This window comes from Oncorhynchus gorbuscha, linkage group LG02 (assembly GCF_021184085.1).
Source record: "Oncorhynchus gorbuscha isolate QuinsamMale2020 ecotype Even-year linkage group LG02, OgorEven_v1.0, whole genome shotgun sequence".
Taxonomy (NCBI): domain Eukaryota; kingdom Metazoa; phylum Chordata; class Actinopteri; order Salmoniformes; family Salmonidae; genus Oncorhynchus; species Oncorhynchus gorbuscha.
This window is the reverse complement of record NC_060174.1, coordinates 45,114,897-45,139,059: the sequence shown is the minus strand read 5'-3', so window position 1 is coordinate 45,139,059 and position 24,163 is coordinate 45,114,897. Positions and strand designations below refer to the sequence as shown.

At 41.5% G+C, this 24,163-nt stretch overlaps 1 protein-coding gene and 1 long non-coding RNA gene across 3 annotated transcripts in view; one reads left to right on the top strand and one right to left on the bottom strand.

The window, feature by feature from the left end:
• LOC124002967 overlaps positions 1–8,303 on the bottom strand; it is a 31,315-nt gene extending 23,012 nt beyond the window's left edge. The window contains exon 1 of the long non-coding RNA XR_006833176.1: positions 8,182–8,303. This is a non-coding gene — a long non-coding RNA (uncharacterized LOC124002967). The remainder of the gene's footprint in view (positions 1–8,181) is intronic.
• tspan9a (tetraspanin 9a) overlaps positions 1–24,163 on the top strand; it is a 292,652-nt gene that overhangs the window by 147,238 nt on the left and 121,251 nt on the right. The gene's annotated exons all lie outside the window — the stretch shown is intronic.

Here is a 24,163-nt window from a genome sequence, read left to right as displayed (position 1 = left end):
TTACACTTTTGGGAATTGGCCTAAATGGATAGGGCTAAATTGAAATGTTTCTTACAAAATAAATATGAAAGTGCATAAGCATGGTAGCAATTGAACGGGAACAGTTCACCTGACATAAGACTGAATCCAAACATTACACTGTTGATTTAATGTGCATTTTATATTTACTGTACTTTTTGCCGCACTTGTTTATAACGCAATCTGAACATACTCTGGATACATTCAGTAACATGATAAGAATATTCCTGGAAAATGTGGGGTTGGTGCAACATAAGACAAAAGAAATGCTTTGAGTGAGAGGACCAACTGGTGTCTCCAAGTGCCTTCACAGTTCCTAAATCATTTCAATGCGCTTTTACAACTTAAAGAAGAGTCTTCAACTGTAAGGTGTTTTTTTTGTAGCTCTCTTAGCTGTGCCGTTGAGGAACTAGAGTAAGCACACTTGTAGTTGTTTTGTTTGGTACACAACCCTGCATCCCACCATCACACAATTACTGTAGCCATTTATAAATTGTAATCTGGGTCAGGTGAAAGCGTGTTCTATGGCCAACATGACTAGCCACATTCTAAATGATGATTTTACAGTGTTACTCTGGCCTGTGGAAGACTAACACTGTAAAATCATCATTTAGAATGTCATTTTGGTGCATATTGAAAGGAATCATGAGTGCGTTCAGGTGCGTCTTCTGTTACAAATCTTTTTCACAATAGACGAACTCAGTCACATTCTGTTCAGAACAACCCAGAGTATGATGTCATGACATCTTGTAACTACATCAAACAGTGATCATAAACGTTGACACTGTATATGACATGAGTTTTAGGATTTGGAAATGTAAAGTGCACATTTGGACTCATGGGTGTTTGATTGGCTTGTATGATATCAAAGCGGTATTTATTATAATCCTCAATGTCTCGTCTTTCAAAATACATTGAGTCCCCTTAATTTACTGCATTTCCCTCAGTCAGACAACAAACATTTGTAAAAGTTGCAAAATTAGCGGGAGGGATGGGGGCAGCTCAAGTTCAGAACAGCTGTCAGTCAACACCAATGCAGCGCTATGAGGTGCAGAGCCTGAGCTGAATATCAGTGCCTCAATCTGCCATTTTCAACCAGTATACAGGTGTTTGTTGTAAAGGGCTACAGACTACGGTGTGAAACAATATAGTAAGTGGCGCTGCATGTGAGGAAGTGATGCAGGCTTTATTAGAGGATAGACTGTGGTGTGACTGTCTCACTGCCATCCTGTACTGCAGCAACAGCTGTCAAATATTTTTACGTGGACGACTCATGGCAATGAGAAGTATCACATCCAGCCTAGTTCAGACCTGCAGAAAAACCACTCACTGCATAATGTGCATATGCAAGGTGTCTTTATCTTAGAAAGCCATGTCATAAAAGCGTGCAGGTCTGCTTTCTGCGTTTTGTAGCTCTCTCTCTCTCTCTGTCACACACGCACACGCACACGCACACACACACACACGCACGGTAACGTCTAAAGAATTCTATTATTGAAAGTGATATTGAAAGCCAATCCCATGATGGCCATTCCAGAGTGGTGAACAGCAGAAAGAACTGCTTTGTTACGTAGTTGGGGAAGTTACATTTATAATGAAGGAAGTGTGCCTGTCTGGATTAGAATCACAGGCTTGAGAGAAACGACTAAATCCAGCCCGAGCTCGTCTTTTCCTAACAGGGTTAATTTTTCCAGATGGAAGATGATGGTTTTTACACATGGGAGACATATATTATAGTCCACGGCCATGGGCGCTCTGGGGGAAGCTATTTTCTGGCCCTAAATCATTATGAGTGGGACCTTGTGCTCCTTAGCGTGATTTAAAATTGATGACGGAGTGGCAGACAGGGTTTGTATGCCCTTCTCCACCTGCCACTTTCCTCTGAAATTTTGGAAAGCTGTCATACCCAATCTCACTCAAGGCACTCTTGGCACATTTTGCCAGGGGGTGGGATTAACATGATATGCTAATTTGCCCCGTATTATTTACTTATAGCCGCATCTAATGTATATATGCATATATGGGTGTATTTAAAACATGTCCTATAATACATAATGCACTTTCCCACCCTCCCAATATGTATTGGTAATCAATAAAGGTGTTTTATTCAAATCATCTACAGGCAATTTTATTTCAGTATACAGTATCTCAGTGCCAAACCCTTGCTTGCTTGGAGTGCAAGTGCGTTGTTGGGAGCCCTCATTGCAGTGTGAATAAGTGTAATATTAACAAAAGTAGCCTGAGATCATTTAAACTAAAGCCCCTAAGACTTTCCTCCTTCTGAAGACCTTAATTAAGAAAATGTGTCAGCGCCACGTAAAGTTTGTTCAAATACACCATGTATTAGCAGTACAGATTTGGTTTTGTGAGGGGAATTAATAAATGTGGCTAATTGATTCAGGGCCGTAGCTACATATGAGGACATGAGGTCCAGACCTCGATTGAAACTCAGTCGGGGTTTCAATTTACCGTTGTGAGTTAGAATGGTAGAATTCAAAAGGTGCAATTTTGAAAATTGGTTGTGCATCAGTAGTTTTCTCTTGTTACACACTGAGTATACAAAACATTAAGAACACCTGCTCTTTCCATGACATAGACTGACCAGGTGAATCCAGGTGAAGCTATGATCCCTTATTGATGTCACTTGTTAAATTCACTTCAATCAATGTAGATGAAGGGGAGGAGACGGGTTAAGTCATTGAAATGTGCATTGTGTATGTGTGCCATTCAGAGGGTGAGTGGTTAAGAGAAAAGATTGAAGTGCCTTTGAAGGGGGGTATTGTAGTAGGTGCCAGGCGCACCAGTTGTGTCAAGTACTTTAACCCTGCTAGGTATTTCACGCTCAACAGTTTCCCAAACTGAACTTGAACCATCCCTAAATGGGTCTAGTTAATTTGCAGTGATTTTTGTGTATTTCTGAGAAAGATACAGACAGTCTATAATACATCAACTTAATTTGTTAATTTTTGCACATTATTGATAATTATCATGTATTTATTGAACATGTTAACCACATGTATGCAATATATCTCAGAGAGAACAATGTTATTGTGAACTGGTTACTGAATAAACGTAAGTTAGAAACATTACGTTCCACCACCAGCTGCCCGATTCAACAACATGACACAACAATATACAATAAAGAACGTGTGTGTGTTCCCCAGCCTTCACTTCCTCTGCTTCACCCTCCCTCTTCAGTCATGAAAGCGCCACCACTTGCTAACAGCCCTCTATCCCTTGTAGTCCTCAGTCTCCGGTCCATGGATGGAGATCAGCCCCATGCTCTTCATGGGGCGAGAACCCTCGATCACAGCAGGATGTCACCTCTGTCTCTTCTGCACTCACTCTTTTTAAAAAATCGTAAAATTATGTCATGGTTGTTGCGCCGAATTGTTCTCTGTTTCAACTTGCTGAATGGGCGTGAAACGTCAGCGTATGTTGACTGGGCGTTAAACGGTGTTCCACTAGATTACATAGGTACAAAAACAGATTCCTCTTTCTTGAATGATCCGACCCACGTAATTAGAAAGCGAGGAAGAGCTGTCAGTCAGGCTAAGATTCCACAGCCAATAGTCCAAATTGGCAGTAAGGCACAATCCTATTGTTGCATCTTCCAATATTCCCTCTTTCTAAGTTTCTACCATAAGGCTGTATATCCATCTCCATCGCTGTCATGGTTGTCGTAAGAACGGGACCAAGGCGCAGCGAAGGTTGAGTTCCACATATTTATTTCAAAAGTGACACTTAAAGCAAAAACAATAAATCAATAAACAAAGAATGAAACGTGACTACGTGGAGCACAGGCGCAAACACAAAATAATATCCCACAAACAGGTGGGAAAAATAGCTACTTAAATATGATCCCCAATTAGAGACAACGATTACCAGCTGCCTCTAATTGGGAATCATACAAAACACCAACATAGAAAAATTAAACTAAAACACCCCCTAGTCACACCCTGACCTACTACACCATAGAGAAACTAGGGCGCTCTATGGTCAGGGCGTGACAGTACCCCCTCCCCCAAAGGTCCGGCCGCAAAACCTGAAACCAAATGGGGAGGGTAGGGGGGTGATTTGTTCGGTAGTGGCTCCGGGGGGTGGTAGCAGAGGGAGGCTCCTGCCCTGGAGCAGGACTGGACACCATGCCTGGACTGGGCACCGGCGCAGAGGGAGGCTCCTGCCCTGGAGCAGGACTGGACACCGTGCCTAGACTGGGCACCGGCGCAGAGGGAGGCTCCTGCCCTGGAGCAGGACTGGACACCGTGCCTGGACTGGGTACCGGCGCAGAGGGAGGCTCCTGCCTGGGAGCGGGACTGGACACCATGCCTGGACTGGGCACCGGCGCAGAGGAAGGCTCCTGCCCTGGAGCGGGACTGGACACCATGCCTGGACTGGGCACCGACGCAGAGGGAGGCTCCTGCCCCGGAGCAGGACTGGACACCGTGCCTGGATTGGGCACCGACGCATTGGGAGGCTCCTGCCTGGGAGCGGGGCTAGACACCGTGCCTGGATTGGGCACCGACGCATTGGGAGGCTCCTGCCTGGGAGCGGGGCTGGACACCGTGCCTGGATTGGGCACAGACGCATTGGGAGGCTCCTGCCTGGGAGCGGGGCTGGACACCGTGCCTGGATTGGGCACAGACGCATTGGGAGGCTCCTGCCTGGGAGCGGGGCTGGACACCGTGCCTGGATTGGGCACAGACGCATTGGGAGGCTCCTGCCTGGGAGCGGGGCTGGACACCGTGCCTGGATTGGGCACAGACGCATTGGGAGGCTCCTGCCTGGGAGCGGGGCTGGACACCGTGCCTGGATTGGGCACAGACGCATTGGGAGGTTCCTGCCTGGGAGCGGGGCTGGACACCATGCCTGGACTCTCTGGACCGTTGACCGTCGCTGGAGGTTCCGGACCATGAACCATCGCTGGAGGTTCCGTATTGTAGACCGTCGCTGGAGGTTCCGGACCATGAACCATCGCTGGAGGTTCCGCACTGTAGACCGTCGCTGGAGGTTCCGGACCATGAACCATCGCTGGAGGTTTCGCACCGTGGACCGTCGCTGGAGGTTCCTGATTAAACTAGAACACCCCCTAGTCACGTGACAGTCACATTTATAAAAACCACTAGCATCATGTGTGAGTTTAAGAATGGTGTTATCCCGTAATAGGTTTTTGAAACATTCACGCATATGGCCGTGACGAGTGAACACATTGCTGAGCTTCAGCGGCGATTTTACAGTTGAAGTCGGATGTTTACAAACACTTAGATTGGAGTCATTAAAACTAGTTATTCCACCACTCCACAAATTTCTTGGTAACAAACTATAGTTTTGGCAATTCGGTTAGGACATCTACATTGTGCATGACACAAGTAATTTTTCCAACAATTGTTTATAGACAGATTATTTCACTGTATCACAATTCCAGTGGGTCAGAAGTTTACATACACTAAGTTGACTGTGCCTTTAAACAGCTTGAAAATTCCAGAAAATGATGTCATGGCCTTGTCATGGCTCGAAGCTTCTGTTAGGCTAATTTACATAATTTGAGTCAATTAGAGATGTACCTGTGGATGTTTTTCAAGGCATACCTTCAAACTCAGTGCACCTTTGTTTGACATCATGGGGAAATCAAAAGAAATCAGCCAAGACCTCAGAAATTGTAGACCTCCACAAGTCTGGTTCATCCTTGGGAGCAATTTCCAAACGCCTAAAGGTACTACGTTCATCTGTACAGACAATAGTACGCAAGGTATTGGAGTGGCCATCACAAAGACCTGACCTCAATCTTATAGAAGATTTTTGGGCAGAACTGAAAAAGTTTGTGCGAGCAAGAGGGCCTTACAAACCTGACTCAGTTACACCAGCTCTGTTAGGAGGAATGGGACAAAATTCACCAAACTTATTGTGGGAAGCTTGTGGAAGGCTACCCGAAATGTTTGACCCAAGTTAAACAATTTAAAGGCAATGCTACCAAATACTAATTGAGTGTATGTAAGCTTCTGACCCACTGGGAATGTGAGGAAAGAAATAAAAGCTGAAATGAATTATTCTCTCTACTATTATTCTGACATTTCACATCCTTTAAAATAAAGTGGTGATCCTAACTGACCTAAGACAGGGAATTTTTGCTAGGATTAAATGTCACAAATTGTGAAAAACTGAGTTGAACTGTATTTGGCTAAGGTGTATGTAAACTTCCGACTTCAATTGTAAATCTTGGTGGGGCAAACTCTTTTTTTTATTTTTTATGCATGACAGCAAAGCCACTAGACAACACTAAATAACACTAAATAATACATTCATTCCACTTTAACATTGAAAAACAGTGCCCACCAACTGTTAGGGCCTACATAAAGCCTTCTTTTCAGCCCAATGGAGTGAATCCCTACCACTGCTACACCTGGCTGTCATCAGAGCCTTGTCTGGCAACAAAACAGTTCATTCAGACTCATTTACTGCCTTTAAAAAAACATAGCTACTACTTGCTTTAACAAATGTGGTTTCAACTGACAATTGAGTTGTACAAAGTATGGCATAAGGGAATGATGAGCGGATAAGAGGCAATCCATAATTTTGATTAAGACATTAATGAGTGATCTTAGACGGATGCAGTCAATATAACTATTTGTTCAGCACTTTTGAAATGTACAGCGACAGAATTCAGAACATGGTCCGTTCTTACAATATTCTCCCTGTACACAGTCAGAACCGTAGGATAAATAAAGGGTACATATTAGCAGACTATAAAAGCTCTTACAATATCCGATGATGACATTTTCTCTAAAATAGGCTATAGGCTACATGTGCACCTCGGAGTCGGAACAATAGTGTGAAGAAGAAGCCGAACCGGCGGATCGGACAGTGAGGATACAGACAGGATGTTCTGGTGCTCACCTCTCTTAGAGGCTTTTATTTACAATATGCAGGACTAATTGGCCAATAAACTTTGTACAGAAAATAACAAACAGGAAGTTGACAAAGACTTTAATAAATCAAAGATATTCTCAGTATAAACTATTCCAGCAACTATTTGTCTATAGCAAAACTCAGGTATGGCTCTACTCTAGCCAACCTGTTACCTGCCCAGCCTGCTCTCCCCCAGGCAAAAGCCAACTGAGCACCAAAGTACTCTTTCCAGAAACTCCCTTCAGCTCGGAATGTTCCATCATGATAGCCCCGAAACACATTTCTACCATAAATACGTAATTTCCCATGGACATATAACATCATAAACAACAGTTTTACATAAACACACACTTCAATAGCTTGTTCCATAACTTCTTCTTTAAGTCACACAATACATATTCATGAAGTAATTCACCCCCGGGATAATTCATCACTTTGGCTATTCCCGTCAACCAATAAATGTTCCTCGATGACTTGTAGACTAATTTGCCTCATGCGTAAAGCACACCGGCACTTCAACAAGGAGACAGTGCGGCGCTTAAGACAAACACACAAGGTAGGTTAAATTACATGATTATACTCTACCAACGCTCCGATTTATATTCAAATAATATATTTCACATTGCTAGAGCATGTACGTTTAAATGGGCAGCTTTATATACGGTATAAACATGATTAACTAGTTACATTGTTTTAGTAACTGGCTTGCACAACAAACACTCAACTTTGGCACCTTATGTTAAAGTGTTGTTGGCAAACGGAAAGCTCTACTCAATCCAACATATTCTCTTTTGTTTCAAGATTCTTGCTATACCTTTTATTTTTTTATTTAACCAGGCAAGTCAGTCAAGAACAAATTCTTATTTTCAATGACGGCCTAGGAACAGTGGGTTAACTGCCTGTTCAGGGGCAGAATGTCAGATTTGTACCTTGTCAGCTCTGGGATTTGAACTTGCAACCTTCCGGCTACTAGTCCAACACTCTAGCCACTAGGCTACATTGAAGAGATACAATAAAGAGTCTTTCTCCAACCAATCATTTGTTTGAGTGTGATTGCCTATAAGTCATGGACATGCGCTCCATTACAAGTAGGCTAAGTTGCGAGGGGGTAAGGGGCCAACTTATTAAGGTGAGGCACATGGGCTACTAACAGCTTACTACACAACATATACTTAGTATTACTTAGCTACAGTGTACATATCTCCCTGGCATATTACATCATTTATGCAGCAGTATACAAGACATTTTTGGACTCACCTTGTTATGCTGTGCTCACTTGAAAAGGAAGGTGGTGCGGCAGTCCTTGTGGGCAAATTTGGTCATCAAACTTTGTCATCAAAGTCTGGCATTCTCTGCATTTAAGGTGCTTTCAAGACAACTGTGAACTTGGCATAAAACACAGTCAAATCATGACGTCAGTGATCTTCAGGCCGGAGCTCTAGAAAGAGGCCTGCGTTCCCGACTTGGAATTCCGAATTGGGTGAACGTTCAAAACGTATTTTCCCAATCGGAGCTCGTTTTTTCCAAATTCCCAGTTGTCTTGAACTGACTGAAGTCTGAGATTTCCCAGTTCAGAGTTTCCAGTTGTTTTGAACGCAGCAGAAGTCATGCTGGATTGATAGCATGGCCAATGTATTCAATCTTTTGCATGTGAATCTCGATCCTTTTCAGCTTGGAAAAGAGACCCTTGAACCCATACTTGAACCACACGCCCTCTCAACCGAATAGCAGGCTAATGATTGCTTTGCAGCGCTTGCAGTTAGCCACTGATTCCTTCCAAACCACTCATGCGATTTCCAACTAGTTGTGTAATGTTTATGTCCAATGGCCGATGAGCATTGATATGTTTTATCTATAATTTCTCTTCATATGATGAGTGTTGAAAAGGATTTACCAGTAGATTGTCGACTTGATTCATGACGATGACTGCTTGTCTAGTTTACTCGCGAAGATTTTTAAAGTATGATGTTGACATGATCATTCACATCAAAGCAACGGTAGATATGACGTGATTTGACATCATTTTTATCTGTGGCCAATGACCTTGAGCCTTCTTGGATGGGCACTTCGAATATAAAACTATGGCAGAACCCAGCATTCAAGGGGCTTGAACTTTCTAGCTCTCTCTGTGGATTTTGCGGTGACATAGTGTTCCCATGAGTGACAGAACACTTGAGCCCATCAAATCAAAATGCCATTTCATTGGTCACATACATGTGTTTAGCAGATGTTATTGCGGATGTAGTGAAATGCTTGTGCTTCTAGTTACGACAGTGCAGCAATATCTAATAAGCAATATCTAACAATTTCACAACATATACCCAATACACACAAATCTAAGTAAGGCATAGAATTAAGAATATATATATATATAAGAGCGCGCAACGTCAGAGCGGCATAGACTAAGATACAGTAGAATAGTTTAGAATACAGTATATACATATGAGATGAGTAATGCAAGAAATATAAAGTGACTAGTGTTCTATTTATTAAAGTGGCCAATGATATCAAGTCTGTATATATGCACCACCTCTCTGTGCTAGGGATGGCTATTTAACAGTCTGATGGCCTTTAGATAGTTGCTGTTTTCAGTCTCTCGGTCCCAGCATAGACGCACCTGTACTGACCTCTCCTTCTGGATGATAGCGGGGTGAACAGGCAGTGGCTCGGGGGGGTTGTTGTCCTTGATGATCTTTTTGGCCTTTCTGTGACATGGGGTGCTGTAGGTGTCCTGGAGGGCAGATAGTTTGCCCCCGGTGATGCGTTGTGCAGACCGCACCACCCTCTGGAGAGCCCTGCGGTTGTGGGTGGTGCAGTTGCCGTACCGGAAACTTGAGAACATTACCAACACCTACGCTGTGTATGTTCCACTGGCTGCCCCATTACCACATAAAGCACTGAGCTAGGATGAAATACCTGCATGTTGGAGCATGTATTCAGCTTTATTAACTCAATTATAATTGTTTTTACATTGTTTGCAAACTGACATGTGACAAGTATTAATGCTAAAATATCATGCAAAACAGGCACAAAATATCTAGATACAGTACCAGTCAAGGGTCTTTCTTTATTTTTTACTATTTTCTACACTGTAGAATAATAGTGAAGACATCAAAACTATGAAATAACACACGTGGAATCATGTAGTAATCAAAAAAGTGTTAAACAAATGAAAATATTTTAGATTATTCAAAGTAGCAACCCTTTGCGTTGATGACAGCTTTGAAAATGACAACCTTTTTTTTCAAGCCTTGAACATGCATCCATTCGAGTTTGTTTCTGGCTTTTTTAGAGTGTAATCTGCTAGTTTGTTGGGTCTGATGTTACCCATAGTGTAGCACTGTGGTGTTGAGAGTGTGAAGCCACCGGGAAATTGAATTATACAGGTACTTTACAGGTACTTTCTGAATGTGAGCACTTTGTCACTTAAGTGACTCTCTGGTCATCCTTGGTCCTCTGATCCTCTGGTCGTCCTTTTACAGCCTGATACAGTATTTCCTGTGGGCTCACCTCCATGCACTGTCAGGTTTGTTAGCAGAAATGATTGATTCACAGCAAGAGGGGAGCATGTCCACGTAAGAGAGGGGGGCTGGCCTCTTCCTTGGACCAGGGCCATAATCCCCTACTGGATGACGTCTCTAATGCTTATCCAAATGGAAGGTATCCAGGGAGCTTTGCCATGGTCCACTGCTTACTCTGCTCCTCTCTACTCCCGTTATCTCTCCACACCATCTGGGGTGGCTAAGGCCGGAGTAGGGCTTGGCCGGGTCTGCTTACTGCTGGTCTCCTGCCCTGTGTTTGTCCGTCCGTGGGTGGTTGGCCAGGACGGAGCGGCTGCTTAGACCGACTAAGGGCCATATTGGCCAGGTTTGGGCCAGCGTCCCATTCTCACTCTCTCTCACACACACACAGGATTGCAAAGGGAGGGTATATGACTGGAAACTTTCAAAGTTTCACAGGTGTCTGTAATTATCTCTGTGTGGCCTTATCACATGATTATATGAACTAATTACATGAGATGATTTCAAAATAAAAAACGGAATGACAAAGCTGTAAAACATTATCCTAAATATAAACCATCAACAATACCATTGGTGTTTATATGATTGTTTCAGAATGAAATATCCTTTATATGTTTTACACACGTATTTATTTTACTGTCAATATGTATTTTTTGTCAATGTTTTTGCATCAAACTGGTGTCAGTTGTGAAAAAAGGCAATATTTTAGACGAGTTGCAGAGGTAATGGAAAATAATGGCATTGTTGATGAGATGCTTTTTTCATTAATTAGGCTATTTTCTCTTGAACCATATGATCCATCTACTAGAAACTCATCAACAGTATGGACACAAATATAAACATTTAAATAAAAATGACATATGACTACCTTTTTCTGTGTGTATATTACTAAAGTTACCATAGATTGCCATAGTTTTGCAACCATATACACACACACACACACACACACACACACACACACACACACACACACACACACACACACACACACACACACACACACACACACACACACACACACACACACACACACACACACACACTGAGATGGTGTGTCCTAGTAGGAAGTCCGCTGTGTGCAGCTCACCCTGCACTAACATACATAAGATGAAAATATCTACTTCTGCTAAGCTTCCCAGTAAAGCAATGAAAACAAGCAAGCATCCCAAAAAAGTGCTCAAAATAGCCCATGTTAACATATGAACTGTTTGTTGAGGTAACGTAGGCTAACGGTTAAGGTAACGTAGGCTAATGCGATTAGCATGAGGTTGTAAGTGGCAAGAAAATTTCCCAGGACATAGACATATCTGACATATCTGATATTGGCAGAAAGCTTAAATTCTTGTTAATCTAACTGCAATGTCCAATTTACAGTAGCTATTACAGTGAAAGAATACCATGCTATTGTTTGAGGAGAGTGCACAATGAACATGAAAAGATATTAATAAACAAATTAGGCACATTTGGGCAGTCTTGATACAAAATGTTGAACAGAAATTAAATGATTCATTGGATCACACTAACACTTTGTACATACACTGCTGCCATCTAGTGCCCAATATCTAAATTGTACCTGGGTTGTAATAATACATTATGGCCTTTCTCTTGCATTTCAAAGATGATGGTACAAAAAAAAGACATTTTTTTTCCTTTGTATTATCTTCTACCAGATCTAATGTGTTTTATTCTCCTACATTCCACAAACTTCAAAGTGTTTCCTTTCAAATGGTACCAAGAAAATGCATATCCTTGCTTCAGGGCTTGAGCTACAGGCATTTAGATTTGGGTATGCCACTTTAGGCGAAAATTGAATAAAAGGGTCCAATCCTTAAGAGTTAAGAAACAAAGTTCATGAAATGAATAACAGATGACAATCATATTCGGACTATCTCTGAAACACATTTAGACAATACCTTTGATGATACAGTGGTAGCAATACAAGGTTATAACATTTACAGAAAAGACAGAAATGCCAGTGGTGGAGGTGCTGCTGTTTATATTCAGAACCACATTCCTGTAAAGATTAGAGAGGGTCTCATGTTAAATACTGATGAAGTAATATGGCTACAGGTTTATTTGCCTCAACTAAAGCGCATTATTGTGGGAATCTGCTATAGACTGCCAAGTCCTAACAGTCAGTATCTGGATAACATGTGTGAAGTGCTTGATAATGTACAGTAATGATACAACAGTAGCTAAGATGGGTGGGAAGTCCATAGTAAAGCTCTGCTCTACCTTCTTAACAGCATTATCAACAAAGCAGGCCCTAGTTTTGTTGCACCTGGACTACTGTTCAGTCGGGTGGTCAGGTGCCACAAAGAGGTACTTAGGAAAATTGCAATTGGCTCAGAACAGGACAGCACAGCTGGCCCTTGGATGTGCACAGAGAGCAAACATTAATAATATACATGTTAATCTCTCCTGGCTCAAAGTAGAGGAGAGATTGACTTTATCACTAATTGTATTTGTGAGATGTATTGACATGTTGAATGCACCGAGCTGTCTGTTTAAACAACTAGCACACAACTCAGACACTATACATACCTCACAAGACATCCTTCCAGAGGCCTCTCCACAGTCCCCAAGGCCAGAACAGACTATGGGAGGTGCACAGTACTCCATAGATATTCCACATCAGGTAACTGATGCAGGCAGTAGAATCCGATTTGAAAAAACTGATAAAAACACAGCTGATGGAACAGTGGGGACTGTGAAGCAACACAAACATAAGCACAGACACATGCTTACACAGACATTATAACATACCTACTATACACACACTTACACATGGATTTTGTGTTGTAGATATGTGGCAGTGGAGTTTTGTTCTGAGGGCAAACACTTAGTGTGTTGTGCGTTCTGTAATGAATGTATTGTAATGTTTTTAAAATTGTATAACTGCCTTAATTTTGCTGGACCCCGGGAAGAGTAGCTGCTGCCTTAGCAAAAAAAATACAAACACACACAGGCTGTTGATTGCTTCACATATTGAAAGGAGGTGCTGCCCAGCTGACATTTGGGTAATACTTGGTTGAGACGTTGATCAATGAGATTTCAACTTGAATTCTCCCACTCAAAAAGACACCGTGATTCATCTGATAGCACAACCAAATGACCTGGATTGCAGTTGAGATTACATTCGACGTACAAAGTGCAAGTGATCAATGCTGTTCGGGGTTCTGCACAGATTATTATAGCAATTGTGAAGATCTCCACAGACATGCAATCTTTGCATGCTATCTTGAATATGCATACTTTCTATGATTACATACAAAGTTGTTCTTTCAGCTTTTTTTTTATTGATTGTATGTAACTTTTTTAAACATTTTACTGCATTGTTTGGAGATAGTAACATAAGCATTTCGCTGCACCCGCTATAAATTCTGCTTAATTGTGTACGCAACCATAAACTTTGATCTGATATGATAGTTAGAGTAGGCTAACCTCAAAATGTGGCCATGGATGTTTCACATTTTAAAGATGAATAAATACTGTTGCATTAGTTTGGTAGATAACCTTCACTTTAGGCAATTTAGTGTATTACAAATGTAATATTGAATTGTGTTTGGTTGACAACGCAACCAAATATCAACATTTAAAGGCTATCTAATGACTGGATAGTTTAATCTGAAGCACTGGTTTAATCCTATTTGTTTTATAGTTTAATTTCTGCTTTAGTTGGAGACATGAATCGAACATATCATTTTTTAACTTGTCAACAAGTTATTAGACTTTTTACTGCATTGCAAAAGTGATATTGAATTGTGTTTGGTTGTCAACGCCATATTGAAATGAGGCGCTGCCCAGCTGGATCTGAGATCTTTACCATTTCAATAAGATATTTTGTGCCACTCACTTAGTCCGGCTTTAAATCCATTTTGTCTACAAATTTATAATTGATATGTTGTATTCATGTCTCCATCTCGACCAAAGAATCAAAGTTAAAGAATATTGCTTTTTTTTATGTGCATTTAAAGTTGGATTAGATTAGATTTAGTCCTATTATTTAACTTAGATTTTTGGTTGAGGTGAACATGTGAATACAACATATCAATTATTAACTACAAGATTATATTTGAATTCAAACAAAGCGTGAAACCCTAGGAAACCCTAGGAAACCCTAGGACTACACTACTCTTTCCATGACACAGACTGACCAGGCGAATGCTATGATCCCTTATTGATGTCACTTGTTAAATCCACTTCAATCCGTGTAGATGAAGGTGAGGAGACGGGTTAAACAATTATTATTTATTTTTTTAGGCCTTGAGACAATTGGAGACATGGATTGTGTAGGTGTGTAATTCAGAGGGTGAATGGGCAAGGCAAACAATTTAAGTACTTTTGAATGGGGTATGGTATTAGGTGCCAGGCACATGGGTTTGTGTCAAGATCTGCAACACTGCTGGGTTTTTCACGCTCAACAGTTTCCTGTGTTTATCAAGAATGGTCCACCACCCAAAGGACACCTAGCCAACTCAACACAACTGTGGGAAGCGTTGGAGTCAACATTGCCCAGCATCAAGGAAAAGGGTGGCTACTTTGAAGAATCTCAAATATAAAATATGTGGGAAGCATTTGAGTCAACATTGCCCAGCATCTAGGCAAAGGGTGGCTACTTTGAAGAATCTCAAATATAAAATAAATGTTGATTTGTTTAACACTTTTTGGGTTACTACATGATTCCATATGTGCTATTTCATAGTTTTGATGTCTTCACTATTATTCTACGATGTAGAAAGTAGTAAAACTAAATAAAAACCCTTGAATGAGTAGTTTGTGCCCAGTGGGTGGGCTCTACCGGGGGACCTTCTCTGTGTGTTTACAGTGGGCGGGTATCAGTGTTATCAGTGCCAGTGGGTGGTTGGAAAGGAGAGAGGAGGCAGGCTTTGTACCTCTCAGATTGTTCATAGAGATAGGCCTGGCTGGACCTGCTGGGTCCTTCTCTATGATCAGTATGACTCCCTTCCCTAGGGGTAGTACTGTACGTGAGCAAGCATGTGGTATTTTATTATACGATTATGCTAGCGTGCTAATAGTATGGAAATCAAGAATATCAAACACAAGACAATAAATCAGAGCAGCCAACATCTGGCAGTATTAGAGGAATGAGGAATGACAGTCTTTGTGGTGTGGTGCAGGAGCACAATGGCTCCTCAGTCATATAGCTGCTGTGGCTTGAATCCATCATGTCCTCCGAAACGTCCTCCAGTAGCGATAGACAGCGCTGAGCAGAATAAATAGACGGACGCATGTTCTCTCCATGTTCCATCACCCCCCCCCCCCCCCCCTCTCTCTCTCGACACAGCAGCGCGTCGACACGCCTTGCTATGTTTGCATTGCAGGAGACAGCCCCTGAAATATTGATGTGATTCATCTGACCTCTCAGCGCTGTGTCAGCAGGTTGGAATCTTGTAGCTACCACCCTGGTCCGCCTGGTTTTATTGACTAATGCTCATGTACAAGACACTCCACATACTGTTCCAGACGTGGTATCACCAGCTGTTTCCCACTGTAGGAGCCCCATACTAAACCCAAGTGACCTCTCTGCAGAGTCTGACCCCTTAATCCTGAACCATGGACAGACAGAGAGCCTAACACCACAGATCTATGGGTCTGTGGGATTTTCCATAGACTCCGTTAGAGTCTGAGCCTAACTGGAAAAGCACAGGGATCTGTAGCGCCCCTTTTCTCTTGTCTTCCACCAGGTTAATAAAGGATCTGACCCAGGACACCGATTAAGTTGAGTTGGTAATCTCCTTTCAGAGAGATGGCGGTGCAGAATGCCTCATGAGAAATCGCAATATTCATGACCTGTAAAACGGAGTAAATAGTAGCACACTGATCCATTTACTCGTGGGCAATAACATTCAAGCTGGTGATAACCCCCCCCAAAAAAATGTATAAGGCCAGATAAGTTTATTAATAAATATTACGAACACAGTCGAGGTTAAAACATGTCAGAGAGGAACCAGGGAAAAAATGGAGTACAAACTCCAAGAAAAAACGACGAGAACTACGATGATTATGCTTTTCAAGGTAAGAGTGGAAACCGACCTGCTAAAGTCAATAAATAATCAATTGGGCGTACTTGAACTTGTCAGTAAGGAAATAAAGGAGATAAAGGCGAACCTCGAAATGAGTGACGGAAAAGCTGCGACAATGGAAAAGAAACAAACAACCTAAAAGGTACATTCAATTCTATTGAAACGGACGTTAATTAACTTAAAAAGGACAACATGTTTCCGAGAGAAGCCTTCCTCGGAATACAGACTAGATCCATGCGAGAAAATCTAGTACTTAAATGGTATAAAAGAAAATGAGGGTGAAGAGCTGGAAAGCGCGGTGAAAGAATTCCTCCTTAAAGTGCTACAGATCCCACGCGATACTGTCAACAAAATCACATTTGAACGTGTACACCGTTTCGGACAGGGAGGACAGCGATACGAGTGCCCAATCATTGCCAAATTTGCATTCTTTGAAGATAAAATGATGTAAAAAGCCTGGGCAAAAGACTCGCTGGCACAAAAATAGGAATTAATGATCCGTTCCCGAATGAAATTGAAGAAACAGGGCCAAAGTTCTTTACCCACTCTTCAAGGTGACTTAAAGGGAAACGTGTAGCTCTTGTAGTCGCTAAACTGTACATTGACAACCAACTGTTCGGAGACACCAAGACTACTCCATGGCTATTCTAAATAATACAAAGTTCCCATAGAGGTGTCAAATAATGGAAAACTGGAAAACGATCAAATACAACAATTGATAAAGAAATAAACTACAAATACACTATACCATTCAAGATAGGGAATGTTGTAAAATATATTGTCAACTTACTATTCCTGGTGTTTATAAATAGATAAAAGGCAGCATTAGAAGAAAGGATAATTATTGAAATAATACATCTTCATATATAAGGAACTGGAACACAAAAGTACTTAAATGCCTGAAAGTAGGTAGGAATCAACATGGTAGGGATGAAACCACAGCTAACAGAGGACACAGAAGTCACAGTATGTGGGTATGTGTGGGTGTAATGTGATGGAAGGTGGGGTGTGTGTTTCTGTGTTTGAAAAAGTCTGGAGTTAAGTAAGTGAAAAAGGAAAATGGTTGCAAATGCCAGAGCCCATGTGTGTCTGCGAGCAGAAGTTGTGACAGAGAGCACTTTCAATTTTGTGCAGAAATGTGATGTACGTTTTAAAATAGATTACAAATATAGTTTATTTATTTCTTGCCTTATCATGATGGAGCGGTCCCCAACCCTGTACCCTATACAGCCACCTGAGCTACCCACACATCCTTATCTGCTTTATAGGCCTACTGCAAGTAGCCTATATGCAGCCAAGACAGAAAGATAAACGAGGTCAGAGACCCACTAAAGCAGCGCTGCCCACTCAAGAGTCTGAGCCTGCCTGGCAGGGTTGGTCCAACAAAACCAAAGCCCCCGGATGGGTGAGCGTAATATTCAAGGAATTTCTCAAAGCTGCTAATGAGAACCTTGATGACCTTAGACTACCGGTCCAAAGTCTTAGAACACCTACTCATTCAAGGGTTTTTCTTTAAAAAAAAACTATTTTCTACATTGTAAAATAATAGTGAAGTCATCAAAACTATGAAATAACACATATGGAATCAGGTAGTAACTAAAAAAGTGTTATATTTGAGATTCTTCAAATAGCCACTGTTTGCCTTGATGACAGCTTTGCACACTCTTGGCATTCTCTCAACCAGCTTCATGAGATAGTCACCTGGAATGATATGGTTTTAAATACCTCAATGGACCATAAAGGTAATCACACTACAAACTATCACCCATATGCACTTAAGGAAATCACGAATATCATTGAACTAGTGGATATATGGAGGCTTAAATATCCTGACAGCTAGTTGTCTTGACTACATTCTTATGTCATTCTCTCTGGCACCAAAAGTTTTGAAAGTGTTGATAGGGGACAGAATGCGGTCGGACCATCAAATATTTGGCAAATACATTACTCTTACAGAATTTCCACGTAGGCACGCCTATTGGATTACAACTTGTTTTTCAACAGGACAAAATAATTGATAACTGACTTTTTCCAACATAACATAGGTACAGCAGATCCCCTTATTGTATGGGACACTTTTAAATGTGCCTTTAGAGGCCATGCAATGCAATACTCATCTTTAAAACAAAAGCAATTTCATTCAAAGAATGCATATTAAGAGAGGAAATAGAGGAACTAACACGGTGGCAATCAAAACAGTACCATAGAGGCACAGAATACGTTCGAGGAAAAACTCAAATAAATGGAGGAACTTATTCAAGAAAGATCAGGTGTACTGAGGAGGGAGGGTTAAAGCTCCCTAACATGAAATTGTATCAAGAAGCCTTTGTCGCTTCCCAAATAAGGTCTCTCTTTGTTGTGAACTCAACTAGGCCAATCTGGGTGGACATGGAAGAGGAACTTAAATGCCCCATTTGAGGGAATCAGATTATTTGACTCAACAAAAGGTGGGATCCCAGAATCCAATAATGTCCCATACTAAAAATATATGGAGACAGAGAAGAGAGAGAAAGATCTTCACCTTTCTTGATAAGCTATGCTTCATTATGGAACAACCCTGAATTGAAAATAGGGGGACACATGGTCAAGGTCAAAATCCCAGTACATTCCGATATAAGCGTTTTGATAGAAATCCTATGCAAATGACCACATGCCACATGGCTTATATATTGCCACCGTATAGGTTCAGTTAATGGAACTTGTAAGGGCCTAAAGGCCGTATGGGAAAAGACCTGGAGGGAACATTTGGAGAGGAGGAATGTAATGTAATAGTACAACAGATGCTCCTCCCTATGAGAGATGCCCGGTCCAAGCTGATTGAATTTAAAGTGTTCAATGGGATTTATTGGACTCCTCTGAGGTAGAACAGAATAGGTTTGATAGAATCCAGTCTATGCTGGAGATGTGGCGTGGTGGGGTGCGGGTGGACGGGCGGGGAGTCTGGGTGCTTTCCGGGTGCTCTGTGTATTCATGTCTGTCAAGTTATTGTTTAATGCCAAATATAATTCAATTGCATTGTTGTTATATCGTAAAAGGAAACAAATAAAAACTACATATAATTAAAAATAATAATAAATCAATTAAAGATAAAGCAATCTGGATGGAATATGGGGGGGGGTAAAAAAATCTATCTTCAACAAGGAAATGCTACCAAAAATGAATTACTGAAACTTGTTACAAATGACGGAGTCACCCATGATTCACCAAAATATATTTTGAAAGAGGAAGCAAAGTACTTTAAGCATATGTTTTTGTTCCAGTCTCCATCTCCACTAACTGAAGATAATTGTAAGAATTATTTTCCTATTAATAATGTCAAATTAACAGCTGTACAGAAAGACTCATTTGAAAGCCAAATTGCACAGGAGGAACATATTTCTGCCATAAACCCTTTAAGTCCAGGAAAACTCCAGGGCTGGATGGTATACCAGTGGAGGTATACCGAACCTTTTTTGATGTACTCAGAAGACCGTTATTAGCATGTTTTAGCTAGAGGTCGACCGGTTAATCGGAATGGCCGATTAATTATGGCCGATTTCAAGTTTTCATAATAATCGGAAATCGGTATTTTTGGGCGCCGATTTGCCAATTTTTTTCAATTTTAATTTTTTTATCTTTATTTAACTAGGCAAGTCAGTTAAGAACACATTCTTATTTTCAATGACGGCCTAGGAACGTTGGGTTAACTGCCTCGTTCAGGGGCAGAAAGAGATTTTCACCTTGTCAGCTCGGGGGTCCAATCTTGCAACCTTACAGTTAACTAGTCCAACGCAATAACGACCTGCCTCTCTCTCTTACAACCAACCAAATTATGACAAGTGTACAATATTATGCATTGGATCACACACAAAAAAGACTGACATTACCGTGTCGTTTATCAATAAAATGGTCTGACGGTGAGTGTGGAAAGGAAAATACCTGGCTATTTGTGGGAAAAATCTCCCTGATTAACTCTTTAGTCATATCCCAGTTTACCTATTGTCACGACCTGGCTCGAAGTCCGTAACAAAAAGGGAGACAATGTGGAGGTAAGGAATGAAAAAAAATATTTTATTAACTGAAGTAACCTAAATACAATTAACAATGGTGTGTGTAGTCAGTAATCAGTAGTGTAAGTGAGTGGTTGCGTGCATAAATGTGATAATGAGGGGTGTTGAAAGGTGCCAACGCAAACAAACAAAATGGCCACAAAAATGCCACGACCAAAATCCAACAGTGAGTCTGCATGGAGAGAGTCTCCTCAATGAATGGGTAAAAGGTATATTTACTCCGGGACACACACGAACCCAGGTGTGTCACATTTGATCTACCCCCTAAAAAAATAAAGTACAATAAAAATCGGACCCAGAGTCGAACGACCTCTCTCTCTCATCCTAGCAAAAGCCCAGGGTGTATATATTTCTATCCCTATCCCCTGTCGTGTCCTGTAACCTGTTTCCACAAACACAAAGGAGTATGAGTATGTGCCTTATTGCCTGTGTGGCGCCACAGGAATACTGCTCACAGAGGGAGCCGGACTGACAGACTGCTGATATAATCACATACTGTGCTGCCAGAGCCCTACATACTGTAGGTGTTGGTTGTGGCTGCAGAGCATCCACAGGTTTTTAGGAAACATGAATAAAACAGGGATGAAAGTATGTGCCCAGAGATAAGATTCCATTACGGGTGGCTCCATGCGGTGAGGCCAGGGGGCCGTAAACCACATCCCCTTTTATCCGTCTCTCTTCCCCCTACTTCACCAAAATAAAAGCCCCACGTATTACCCATCTATTCTCCTACCAGTCTAGGACTAGTAACTTAACCCCCTGTCACTAACTATAGTAGAGGAAGTGTTTATTTCGGTCGCTGATTTCCGATGTGTGTTTTATACACCATGGCAAGTGTAACTGATAATGACCGTTACTCTTATCTTAAAGCTAAAAAAAAACAGACTGCAGATTAAAACTTTGCATCTCAAAGCAATTTTGCAGGTAACTTTCTGCAGTGTGCAGTCACTGTGTGTACACACAAAAAATACTATAGTGGTAAGAAATACAACCACTGTAGTATTTATTATCTTTAGAAAACTGTAGTGTTTTGCAGACATTTCTGTAGTATTTACTACAGTGGTTTTTGTGGATAACACTGTAGTATTTATGATAGTATTCTACAGTATACTACAAAACTCTATACTAAATTCTACATGTGATCGAGGGATACTACAGTGTGGGGCGGGTAGCAGGTAGCCTGGTGAGCAGGAGCTTTGCGCCAGTAACCGAAAGGTTGCAGTATTGAATCCCCGAGCTAACAAGGTAAAAATCTGTTGTTCTGCCCCTGAGCAAGGCAGTTAACCCACTGTTCCCCGGGCGCCGATGACATGGATGTCGATTAAGGCAGCAGCCCCCCACACCTCTCTCAATCAGAGGGGTTAAATGCGGAAGACACATTTCAGTTGAATGCATTCAGTTGTACAACTGACTAGGTATCTCTCTTTCCCATAGTATAGTTCACTACAGAATTATATACAGTGCATTCAGAAAGTATTTAGACCCCTTAAATGTTCTACATTTTGTTACATTACAGCCTTATTCTAAAATTGATTATATATATTTTTTCCTCATAAATCTACAAACAGTACCCTATATTGGAATCTTTGCAAATTTTGAAAAACAATCTAAACTGAAATATCACATTTATTCAGACCCTTTATTTAGTTCTTTATTGAAGCACATTTGGCAGTGATTACAGCCTCGAGTCTTCTTGGGTATGGTGGTACAAGCTTGTCACACCTGTATTTGGGGAGTTTCTCCCATTCTTCTCTGCAGATCCTCTCAAGTTCTATCAGGTTGGATGAGGAGCGTCACTGCACAGCTATTTTCAGGTCTCTCCAGAGATGCTCGATCGGGTTCGTCCGGGCTCTGGCTGGGCCACTCAAGGACATTCAGAGACTTGTCCCGAAGCCACACCTGCATTGTCTTGGCTGTGTGCTTAGGGTCGTTGTCCTGTTGGAAGGTGAACCTTCCCCCCATTCTGAGGTCCTGAGCTCTCTGGAAGAAGGTTTTTATTAAAGATCTCTCCATACTTTTCTCCGTTCATCTTTCCCTCAATCCTGACTAGTCTCCCAGTCCCTGATGCTAAAAAAACATCCCCACAGCATGATGCTGCCACCACCATGCTCCACCGTAGGGATGGTGTCAGGTTTCCTCCAGATGTGAAGCTTGGGATTCTGGCCAAGGACTTCAATCTTGGTTTCATCAGACCAGAGAATCTTGTTTATCATGGTCTGAGAGTTTTTAGGGTCATTTTGGCCAACTCCAAGCAGGCTGTCCTGTGCCTTTTACTGAGGTGTGGCTTCCGTCTGGCAACTTTACCATAAAGACCTGATTGATGGAGTACTGCAGAGATGGTTATCCTTCTGAAAGGTTCTCCCATCTCCCCGGAGGAACTCTGGAGCTCTGTCAGAGTGACCATCAGGTTCTTGGTCACACGATTGCTCAGTTTGGCCGGAAAGCCAGCTCAAGGAAGAGTCTCAGGGGTGCCAAACTTTTTCCATTTAAGAATGATGGAGGCCACTGTGTTCTTGGGGACCCTCAATGCTGCAGAATTGTTTTGGTACCCTTCCCCAGATATTTGCCTCGATACAATCCTGTCTCATAACTCTATGGAGAATTCCTTCAACCTCATGGCTTGGTTTTTGCTCTGACATGCAATGTCAACTGTGGGACCTTATGAAGACGGGTGTGTGTCTTTCCAAATCATGTCCAATCAATTGAATTTACCACAGGTGGACTCCAATCAAGTTGTAGAAACACCTCAAGGATGATCAATGGAAACAGGATGCACCTGAGCTCAATTTTTAGTCTCATAGCAAAGGGTCTGAATATTTATGTAAATTAGGCATTTATGTTTGGGGTATTGTGTGTAGATTGATGAGGGGGAAAATAATTTATAATTTAATAAAATAACTTATTTTAGAATAAGGCTGTAACATAACAAACTGTGGAAACTAAGTACTATAGTATTATATAGTAAACTGTAGTATGTTTTATGCGGTTAGACTTACTGTATGTAGGTTTTCTTGGTTGATTACTTCAATTGTCCTTGGTCCCCAGTTTCTCCAAGACAATGGATTCAACACATTTTACAGAGCGGAGGCAAAGGGTAGGAAACCCATGACTATCAACATTTATCACAGACAGTAGCTCCCAGGGATATATTTGTATAATCCAGCAGCTCAGCAGTTTGTGCATTGTTTACCTGAAAATGCAATTTAATTCAAAGGCTTATTCCTCTTTGTTTTGCCCTGTTCCCTTTTTCCTACACTAAAGGGATTTTTAATATAATTTGTGTGCGTACATGTGTGTTTCTTGAGAACCTTTGAATTATCCACAGTAAGCTAAATAAAAATCACAAATCTTCAGAATCTAAGGTTTGAATGTATCTCATGTTGAGGATGACTTGATGGCTTCAAGGGGTGTTGCATGTTCACAGGCTTACAAATGAACTTGAATTACCGTACAGACAATAAATCGATGACAGGGACCTGACTTCAACACTCGGCTGATTTCCCACTGAACTGAACAAGATACATATTGCTGACGTTCCATTCTTTCATATACCATTATGGGCCTTTGAAATATTACGTTAAGTCTTCCACCGTCCAGAGGACTTAGCTGTTCTGCTCCTTTG